We start from the raw sequence: 10,283 nt of genomic DNA on the forward strand, positions 1-10,283 counted from the left end.
CCACAAAGTCAATCATGAAGAAGATGAATACGCTTTATCAGTCACTCATCCCGTTCAGGTCGTCTTACCAAACTGAGTATGTGGAGGAGCTGGTGGAGGAGGGGAAGTGGCCCATAGCCCATGACTGGTTATGAAGGGTGATCCATGGGGTACAGCCTGCAAGGCGAACCTAGGAAAGGGCCAGGCCCTCTTGCATACATAATGGCCTGCGGAACAGAAACAAAAGGTGTGTTCATAGGACAGAACCAAGCACCGACACTGGCAAAAAGCAAAAACCTAAAGGAGTAGTGCTCATATCCTACTAGGTTTCCTACCACCGGGTTCCAAGCAGGCAGCATCGACATCAAAAGAACTCTACCCATACTTTGGGTTCCACTTACAGCTTTGGGTGGGGAATGGATGTTATTGGGATAAACTAGCATCTCCATGTGTCTGGAAATGTAGAAACAGCAAGGGCTCTTTTCCTAGATTTATAGACTGAATACCAAATTAGCAAAGTAGCATATTTCAGATAGGAAGGTATCTATGTCCAGAATCAACCTCCATCCTTCATCCCCCTCCACCACAGAGGCTGCTTATGTGTATGTGAAGAACTATAGAATGAGAAGGAATGACAATGCCAGTGTCCACACATGGAATCATAGCCCTCGTGGCTCAAAGCTCTGCCTCTAAGCCCCTGCCTGTGCCCAATCTCCTTCTCTCCCGACAATGGGGAGATGGGGATCCTGAGGTCCTGCAGAGGACCTGGAAAAGCATGCTCTTAGAGACACAGGTAACCTATACATGTTAGTTGGGTTCAGCTAATTTATTTTAATTCAGAGGTACTTCTCAGTTTAAGTACAGTACAATTTGCAAGGTAATTGTGTCCTCTGGAAAAATGAGCTGAAATTCTAACAGACAAAATTAACACAAATGCACTTTGATTTCTGGTGTAAGTTTCCATGTTTTAGCTGTACCTGTGACACAGGACACAAGAGAACGTGCTCATGTGAACACAAGTGAAGGACACGGTGGGGACTTGCCACACAGGTAATCTTGGATTTTTTTTCTCTTGACAACTTAAATTTCAGTGCATGTTTTCTATGACAAATATGTCACCTCTTATAGTTCAGAGTATTTACACCCAGGGCACATCTAAAGGGATTCTGGACAGCAAGTTTACCAAAATGCTGATGGGTATGAAATTTACTTTGTCTAAGACCATTCTAAATGACACATACAAAAATAGAAGTTGGAGTGAAGGCATTTTGTATTTTCAAATTGTAAGGATACCCACAGATTTTTCTGAACACATTAAAACCCTTGATAGAAAGAAATAGGAGAGGAAGAAACAGCAAGAGCAACGATTCCACACTGAGGAGATCCAGAAAGAATGAGGCAAGGTAGGAGACTTCGAAGTGGAGTGTGGTGTCATCCTCCTTGATTTACTCCAGGAACACATTGGAAAAGCCCTATGGTCCTCACCCTTAAGCACGCTGAGCTTCTAAAGTTACCACAAAGAAATGCCAGGTGGAAAACAGGGAAGCCCGTAGACTCAGGGGTAAAGGTTTTGCATTTGGAAAAAACAAAAAAAAAAAAAACAAGAACAGCAGGCATACCATACGACACACAAACCAGAGACGATGGCAGGAGAGTGTGCTGTACAGAAAGATGCGGCTGTCCCTAAAGACTTAGAACTGAAAATGGCCACAGTCATTGTGCTTCTTGGCAGTTTTGGCAGAGCCAGTGTTGATGTCACTCTTGGGAGTGACACCTGCTTCCGGATCTGCAAAGAGCCCTAGAAGAGATGGAGGTTTATTCTGATTTGAGTAGACTGGAGATCAAAAACAAGAACACCCTCCCCTCATTCTTCCAACAACTTAAACTATTTGCCCCAGTCAGATCCCAAATCACATGCAGAGGGTATCCCACATGCCCCAGGTGATCCCCGAGAAGAACTTGAAGAACCATCCCTTATAACTTGATGAAGACTCCTAAAAGCCCTGATTCAGATCTATTCATCGCTCATTGAACAACTATGGATGGCTGGGGCCCGACTAGATGGACATACGTTAGGCTGTGCCTCATGCCCCACAGATCCCAGCATGTGGAATGTGTACAGGGCATTTCTGCTGAAGCGCTATGTCTGCTTTTCTGCACACAGCCCCATTCCTTCTCCACAAGAGACACCTGTACCAACACATGGTGGGGGAAATGACAAAGATGAGATCATGAGAAACTTGAGGAATGTGGTAATGGCAGCAGACACATTCCCCTTGCATCACAATGGTCTGTGGTACTGCCTCTGCACCTTGGCCAAAGACCTAACAGCAACAAAAATAAGATGAGTGTGTTTTACAAGTCAACTTCTAGTGCTCACATCATCTTACCAAGTGTTGCAGGTGGAGGGGTTCAGGGTGGCCCCAGGGCCACCAAGATTCAGGAGGTGGTTGCGCCTAATAGTCCATGGGGGCAGGGTGCCTCTAGGGTAGGGCATGCAGAATCGTCCATTAATGGAGGAGGTCCCTAGAATCCAGACTGCCCTGCAGAACAGAAGTGACAGCTACATTCATATGCCAGACAAGAGAACCAATACCAAAAGCAACTGTAACTCAGAGAAGAACGTGTCAGCACCTGCCACCTTCTCTGCCACCAGGATCCAAGAGAGTAGCATCAATACCTGAAAACTCTGTCCCTGCCACTGGATACCACCTACAGCTTGGGGTAGTAGATGCCAGAGGTTAAACTACTGTCATCATACATCACTGCCCATGTCTGCAGAAGTAAAATAACAAGGGTCCTGTCCTACAGGGTTAACAGAAGTAATTACGGACTAATGAAGTAGCATTCCCCAGACAGGCAGACATCGATGTCCAGGTTCACCCTGCATCTCTCCTCTACAGTGACTCCAGATGTTCTGTTTTTGGTATATTAAGAACACACACAAAAAAATGGGAATAAACAGCTCATATTCTGCTCATGGAATCACAGCCACTCCTGGCGAAAAGTTCTGCAGCCGGACCCTCACTTTGCCTCCTCTGCTCCTCTCCCTTACAAAGGAGTCTTCCCTCTTGAAGTGTTGTCAAAGGCCTCTGAGACCTCTGGGGAGTGGAGGATGCCTGGAATATTGCAGGGGAATGAGAGTTTTCTGTGAAGAACAAGTTACTTGTAAATGTCTACAAAGCTCAGATGTGTTCATCTTAATTCATAGGGAATTCCGGCTTTAAGCATATTACAGGACACAGTAATTATGTCCAACAGAAAAAAGAGGTAGAAATTCACATAACAGATTTAATGCAAGTGTTTTGGTATAAAACTCCTGGTATGTGTCATGAGACTGTATCAGCTCTAACAGTGACTGGGGACACAACCAGAAACTGCTCATGTAAACATAACTGAAGGACACGGTATTCAAACTATTTATACCTCAGGTATAGCTGGAAGGATTCCAGACAACTCATTTACCAACAAAGACGGGAGGGTGATGAGTGATGACACTGACTTTATCAAAGACCACTCTAAATAGCACAGGGAACAACATATAAAGTTGGAGTCATGATGTATTTTTGCACTTTTGAATTTTAAACAATATGGCAGACTTTCTAACAGGTTAATCTCCTAGCCAGAATCAAGAAAGGAAGACACAGCAGCCACACTGTTCCCACAGAGGTGAGGTTGGAAGGGGTCACCCAGGCCAGGAGACTTCTGTTTGGAGTGTGGGGTCACCCTCCTCTCATTATTTCCTGAAATACATGGAAAGACCTTAAGGTACTCAGTCTCTAAGCACTTTTGGCTTCTAAACTTACCACAGAAAGCTGACACACTAAAAATTGACAAGCCTGTGGGCTCCTGGGTTATGAGTGTGCGTTTGGAAAACAAAGAATTAAACAGACATACCACACAACATGCAAAATGAGACAAGGCCAGGAGAGTGTGCTGTACCGAAAGAGGAGGTTTTCCCGAAAGACTTATAACTGAGAATGGCCCCAGCATTTACCTTGTCCTTGTCTGCATTCTTGGTACAGTCAGAGCTGCTGTAACTCACAGAGGTTTCAGAGTTTCTGGATCTACTAAAGACCCTAGAAGGGACAGAGGTTTATTCTGCTTTTAGAGGACTGTGCGGAATGAAAACAATCCTTCTTCTGATTGCTCAAGTATCTTAAACTTTTCCCTACACTCAGGTCCCTGACCAGAGGCAGAAGGTATGCCACATGCCTCAGGTGACCCCCAAGGATAAGGGGGAGAACCATCCCCTCACTTTGATAAAGACCTCATGGTGCCCTAGTTCATGTTGTTTCATAATTAAGTAACTGTGGACAGGTCAGGCTCAACTAGCAATTTAGAATTCATCAATAAAACAGAGGTTTCTCAGTATACATCATGGGAAATCACCATTTCATTACAGATTAAGAATAAATATGAGGACGCTTGGGTGGCTCAATGCTAACGCTTGGGTTAAGCATCTGACTCTTGACTTTGGCTCAGGTCATGATCTCACAGCTTGTGAATCCCAGCATTGGGTCCTCAATGACAGTGTGGAGCCTGCTGGGGATTCTGTCTCTGCCTCTCACTCTATGCCTCCCAGACATACTCTGTCTCTCTCAAAATAAATAAACTTTTAAAAAAGAATAAAATTGAGAATACTGGTTTGGTGTATATCCTCGATGAATCCTCAAGAAGGGTGCGTTTCTTTAGACTTAAGGAGAATTGTTCAATCTTTCAGCTTATCTATAAGCTGCCTTCCACATGTGAGAAGTTATTATATAAGTAAAGACTAATTTTACACTATTGAGAAAAGGAAAACTGAGAATTTAGCAGTTAAACTGCAGAGTTGAACTGATAACATCAGAGGACTAAGCTATATGGAACTTGAATTTAGGCATGTAGGGCTACAGTTCACACAACCAAACAAAAATAAAGAACATTAAAAATAGTAAATAAATGACCTTCTCCTCAAATAAACTAAAGTCTTCACATTGGGTCCAGGTGGGAAGAAGGATGAGGCCCATGTCCTGCCATCCTTTCCAGGCTCTTCAGACAGGGGGATGCTAGAGGAGGTGGGAGGGTCACAGAGGAGGGGCATGTGTCCACCAGTCACAGGAACAAGTGCCCCACTGCCTGTGGCACCAGAGGAGAACACCCTCCTATCACCCCTTCAGACCACCTGCTGTCCTTAGTGCCCGTGATTCTTTCCAGACCACACGATGATCACCCACAGGAACAGGCTGCACAGCAGAAATTAGGCCACTGTATGTCACAACGTGCTCCTTACCTCTCATTGGAGGGTTCTGCGTCTCTGGTCTTCCAGGCATTGGTTTCTGCCACATGTATCCCTCAGGCAGCCTCTTTCCTTCCATCCAATCCAGTCTTGGATACAGAAAAGGAATGGACTTCTGTAAGAGTTGCAACACCACGTCCTCTACTAGACAACAAACAGTGCAGGTGTCATCCCTCGAAACATCCATAAAAATGCCAGTCAAATGGCCACACCCGTATTTCAAGTAGGCGACCTCCCTGCTCTGCTCTGCCATCTCCCTGTCCCAGATCTGAGTCTTGATCTGGGGGAGAAAAAACACATCCACCTTGAGTCTTGCCAGACTGTGCACCAAAGAAAGAGGAGGAAACAAGAAAGCACCCAGTTGTGCTGAGCATTCTTCTCATGAACTGCAATCTGAAAAAGCCAATAATGAAAAGGCCATGTTTAGGGATTCCAAGGGCCACTACACTCACCTGCATGAGGTGCTTAGGGTTCAGTATGTCAGGCAGAACTCAGATTACCTGGTGTCTGAAGATGAGCTCTGCCTGCTGTAGCTGTTCTTGTGTTTGTTCAATTTGTTGCCTGTGAGTCACAATTGCTTTTGTCAGATAAGGCCCAATATTGGGTATGATTTTAAATAATCTGCCACATTCCCATCAACCTCATATCTGTCCCCGATACAATTTATTCTTACATGATTATAAATGTACTGTAGGATCAAAGCTATTGTTACATCCTTTCCTTATTATTCCATGCTTGTAGGGTTCAGAGTTCATAGAATTCCTTCCCATTTTCAATCTTGGCCTAATTCATCATGTGACAAGTATCTTTCATCATAAAGCTCTATTCTCCTTTAACTTATATCCTCACCATGTTTCCCAGGGTTGCAAAGACAAGGGCCATGAAATGGTACTACCCTGTTGATGGGCATGATTCATCATATGACACACTGCTCTCCTATAGATTATGACAATTGACACCACCCCCAAGGAATGTTGGCATGGACGAAGTTTCCACACAGTCTGGCCATTGCTTGAGATCCGCAAATGTTTAGAAACTTAATTGTTTTGTTCTAAAACTTACCTTTTTTTTAAATCTGTTAATACTCTAGGCATATGTCCTCTGAATTTTTGCTTATATTACTATGTTGAGTCTAAACACTGTAAAAAGGTTAAAAACAAAAAAATGAACAGATGTTTCATGAGCTGCTGGTAATCAGTAGCTGAACTCACTTGCACTTGTTTATTTCTTCTGTAGCTATTTTCTTTTTTTTAATGTTTGTTTATTTTTGAGACAGAGAGAGAGAGAGAGTGAGCGCGTCCATGAGCGGGGGAGGGACAGAGAGAGAGGTAACAGAATCAAAAGCGGGCTCCAGGCTCTGAGCTGTCAGCACAGAGCCTGACACAGGGCTCGAACTCACGGACTGTGAAATTATGACCTGAGCTAAAGTTGGACACTTAAACGACTGAGCCACCCAGGCACCCCTTCTGTAGCTATTTTCAAATTTTACCTGCAGCTGCCAGCTGATTCTTCTTTGCCACCAGTTCACAGTGTCATTTTCAGCTTCCTAAGATGGGAAAGATATATACACAGTCAGGACCAACGTCCAGAAATTCTCCCTTTCTACCTCCCAGCACTCTTGAAGGCCTATGCAAATATCCCTTCCCCCACATCTCCCATAAATGCACAGACTGACAACACAATCAGAGAAATGAAGTGAACACCCCATTTAAGTTAAGGAAAATTCAACTTCTGTCTGCTGCCACGACTCTGCTATCAGAACTGTCTTCCTAGTTCTCTGTTTCCTCTCCTTTATCATAAAGTCATCAAATAACATTGCACTTTGTGCCTTCCCAGAGTTGGTCTTTTGTTTGAGATGGTGAAGACTCATTTCATCAATGTGAAAAACCATGTCTGACCAACTGTACCCATTAGGATGAAGCAGGGGATCATCACTAGTCTTACACCTCCATGGGGAGACCTGATTCTCAGTCCAAAAGTTGTACCGTGACACAATCACCCTGAAAGATGACCTTCCAGGATATGGCTTCACCAACATTGCAGCTCACTCCCAGACATCGCTAGAGTTCAGGACTACAATCCCTGCCTCCACCTTCACCTATCCTGGTGGAGAAAAAGGCCAATCTTAGAGCAGTAACATCTCCTGAAGTACGACCTGATATGAATGGTCACACAGTGTGGGTTTACTTCCTGGAAACAGATTTCAGATGGAAAACTCTCAACTTCATAGAACCAAATCTACTTTAAAAAGACTGATTCCATTGATAGTGAAAGTAGCAACAGGCAATGCTTGGCAAGGCTGGTTTGCTGTGCTGCCCTCAGACTATTTTGTTTGTGGTGTTGATCTGGTTTCAACTTGACACTTGATGTACTCAAGAATCACATGCAAAATTGAAAATCTCTTAGAAACGGACACAAAAGCACTAGACAGAGAAAGGCACATGCATTTACTTCTGGCCTCTCAGGGAGTCCTTCAGCAAATGTTTTCTGGAGTGGTTGTCATGTAGTGGCTCTGTTGTAAGGGGCTGGAGAGAGAGAGGTGGTCAGGTGCTGCACCCACTCACAGAAAGAGCTTATGAATTAACAAAAACAAGATGCGACACAGAGCAGGCCCTAACCCCAGGTGTGGGAAGGACTAACATAAAGCTGAGTCTCCAGGGAAGAGAAGGAAGACTTCACTTTCCAACATGAATGAGGGACTCTAAAGTCCCTGGATCTCCTCTTGAGAACAAAAGGAAATCTGTACAAAGGAGGAAGCATGTGAGTGAATGCACCAAATATCTAACAACTCCACAAAGACACAAAAGACCAAGAAGGAGAAGAAGGAAGCCCAGGACAAAGCCAGCCTGGCAGTTGGACCCAATCTCCCTCGGACTCATCATTGATTTGGGGGAGGGGGGGGACATACATTTGAACAGCAAAGAAGCTGAACAACTTTATGGGCACAGACTTAGAAGTAAACAAGTGTAGTTCAGGGGTGGCCAGCAAAGATGAGCCCTAGTGAAGCTGCAGACTTTGATCAAGACTCAGAAGAATTACACTTAAAAACTCAGGGGACAGGAAACAACTTCACTTTCTTAGGGATTGGGCCTACAGTGAATAATCTCACTGGCAGAATGGATGCAGGAATCCAGTACTGCTGGCATCCCTACCCACTTTCCAAAAAGCAACATCTATTGTTTCTGCAGCAAGATAATTCAGTTTTTTCCCCACACATATTTGACCCATGTCTGGTCCTGAACAAAAATGACCTAATTGCTGGATGACAAAACAGTGTGATGGGATTGAAACCTATAGGACAATCCAGAGTGGATCCAGGTGTCAACGTAATTAATGATGGTACCTTCCCTCTTCCACCCCCAAATACATGACGCAATGTGTGACAAGCACTTAGGACAGAAAGGAAAATGCAGGTTATGTTACGGAAAGCAAGGTATGAAGGGCAGGCCCAATTCTACTGAGTCCATTTGGCAAAAATACTCTGGACCCAGTTCCAAAAGAAATAGAATTATCTCTACTGGCTGCCACATTCTTTCATACAATGCAGTCCTTGTGACAGTTCTCACATGAACATCTTACTTTTCTGTAGCCACTTTTCTTTGTTCATAGAATTCTTCCAAGTTATGTGCTTTTTCCTTCAGCTGTTTGACTTTTGCTTCCTTTGTGGCTTTCACAGACCTCAATGCATTGCACTTGTCTTCCAGGGTCTTTTTATTTTCTGTAAACAAACAAACAAACAAAAAAGGTGTTTTCTTTATAAATGTGCACATGACCTGAGTCTTGATTTTGCTGAGACAGAAAAAGGGCAAGAACCATGAAGGTATGAAGGTATTCTTTCCCTTTCCAATGCAAAGTCATTGCCACCATATGGGGATTTATCCCCAACAGAAAATATACCTTCCAGTTGACAGTTATTGGACCTCAAGGCTCTTAGCTCTACATCCTCGAATTCAACATTTGCATCTTATAGTTAAGACAGATATGAGAAAAGACTTTCATGGAAAACTGGTTGCACAATTTGAGTGTACCTCACACAGCAGGATTGTGAATTACAATAAACAAAGACCTTGAGGCATAAATATAACTAGAAGACAAAGATGGTGGAAAATAGTTAATGTCTAAAAACTCATAAATGGCTTAGTGGTATACAAATGTGTGTGTGTGTGTGTATACACACACACACACACACACACACACACACACACACATATGTGTGTATCCCCCTCCCCCATTCATGTTGAAAATTCACTGTTCAACATTAAGAGAGAAAGAGACTATGGAGCACCTGGGTGGCTCAGTCAGCTGAGCATAAGACTTGATTTTGGGTCAGGTCATGATTCTAGGATCATGCAATCCAGACCTGTGTTGGGCTGCACACACACTGAGTGTGGATCCTGCTTAAGATTCTCTCTTTCCCTCTGCCCCTCTCCCCAACTCACATGCCCTCTTTCACTAAAATTTAAAAAAAAATTCATAAAGAATTATTTAAAAATATTTTTTTAAAGGAAAGGATTATACACTGTGGCTATCACCCTTTCTCTCCCAACTATATTTGGGTATCTTGGAGGGCAGAACTGAATGATGTGATAATTACTAGTTGTGAAAATAAAAGATAACACCTAGTCCTTGAAATAGCAAAACTCATCTTGGTGGTCCTAGTGAAATTCCAGCTCATTGTTCAGAAAGAGGTTTGGCTTCCAGAGGCCCACTCTCTACTGTGGTAAACGGCAAGCAAATATGCTGTGCTCACTTCACCCAATGAACAAAAAGCCTCCAAAGCCAAATTACAGTAAAATCACAGCAGCCAACTCTTACCACTTCCTGATTCTTCACATTCCTCTCTCTCTCTCTGAGTTTGCAAGGTAGCAAGTGCACTTTGAAGGGTATCATTTAAATTTTCATTAAGGTGGGTCCCTGGGTGGCTCAGTCAGTTAAGCATCTGACTTCAGCTCAGGTTGTCATCTCATGGTTTGGGAGTTTGAGCCCTGTGTCGGACTCTGTGCTGACAATTCAGAGCCTGGAGCCT

At 43.6% G+C, this 10,283-nt stretch overlaps 1 long non-coding RNA gene across 1 annotated transcript; it reads right to left on the reverse strand.

Annotated features, from left to right (window-relative positions):
- Positions 1 to 1,696: 1,696 nt before the first annotated feature.
- On the reverse strand, positions 1,697 to 5,891 carry LOC122481290. The gene is made up of 3 exons (XR_006296811.1): positions 5,252 to 5,891; positions 3,977 to 4,058; positions 1,697 to 2,522 (listed from the first exon to the last, which is right to left on the reverse strand). It is a non-coding gene; the product is annotated as an uncharacterized LOC122481290 (long non-coding RNA).
- Positions 5,892 to 10,283: the final 4,392 nt, after the last annotated feature.

The sequence above is a fragment of the Prionailurus bengalensis genome, chromosome C1 (genome assembly GCF_016509475.1).
Source record: "Prionailurus bengalensis isolate Pbe53 chromosome C1, Fcat_Pben_1.1_paternal_pri, whole genome shotgun sequence".
Classification (NCBI taxonomy): Eukaryota; Metazoa; Chordata; class Mammalia; order Carnivora; family Felidae; genus Prionailurus; species Prionailurus bengalensis.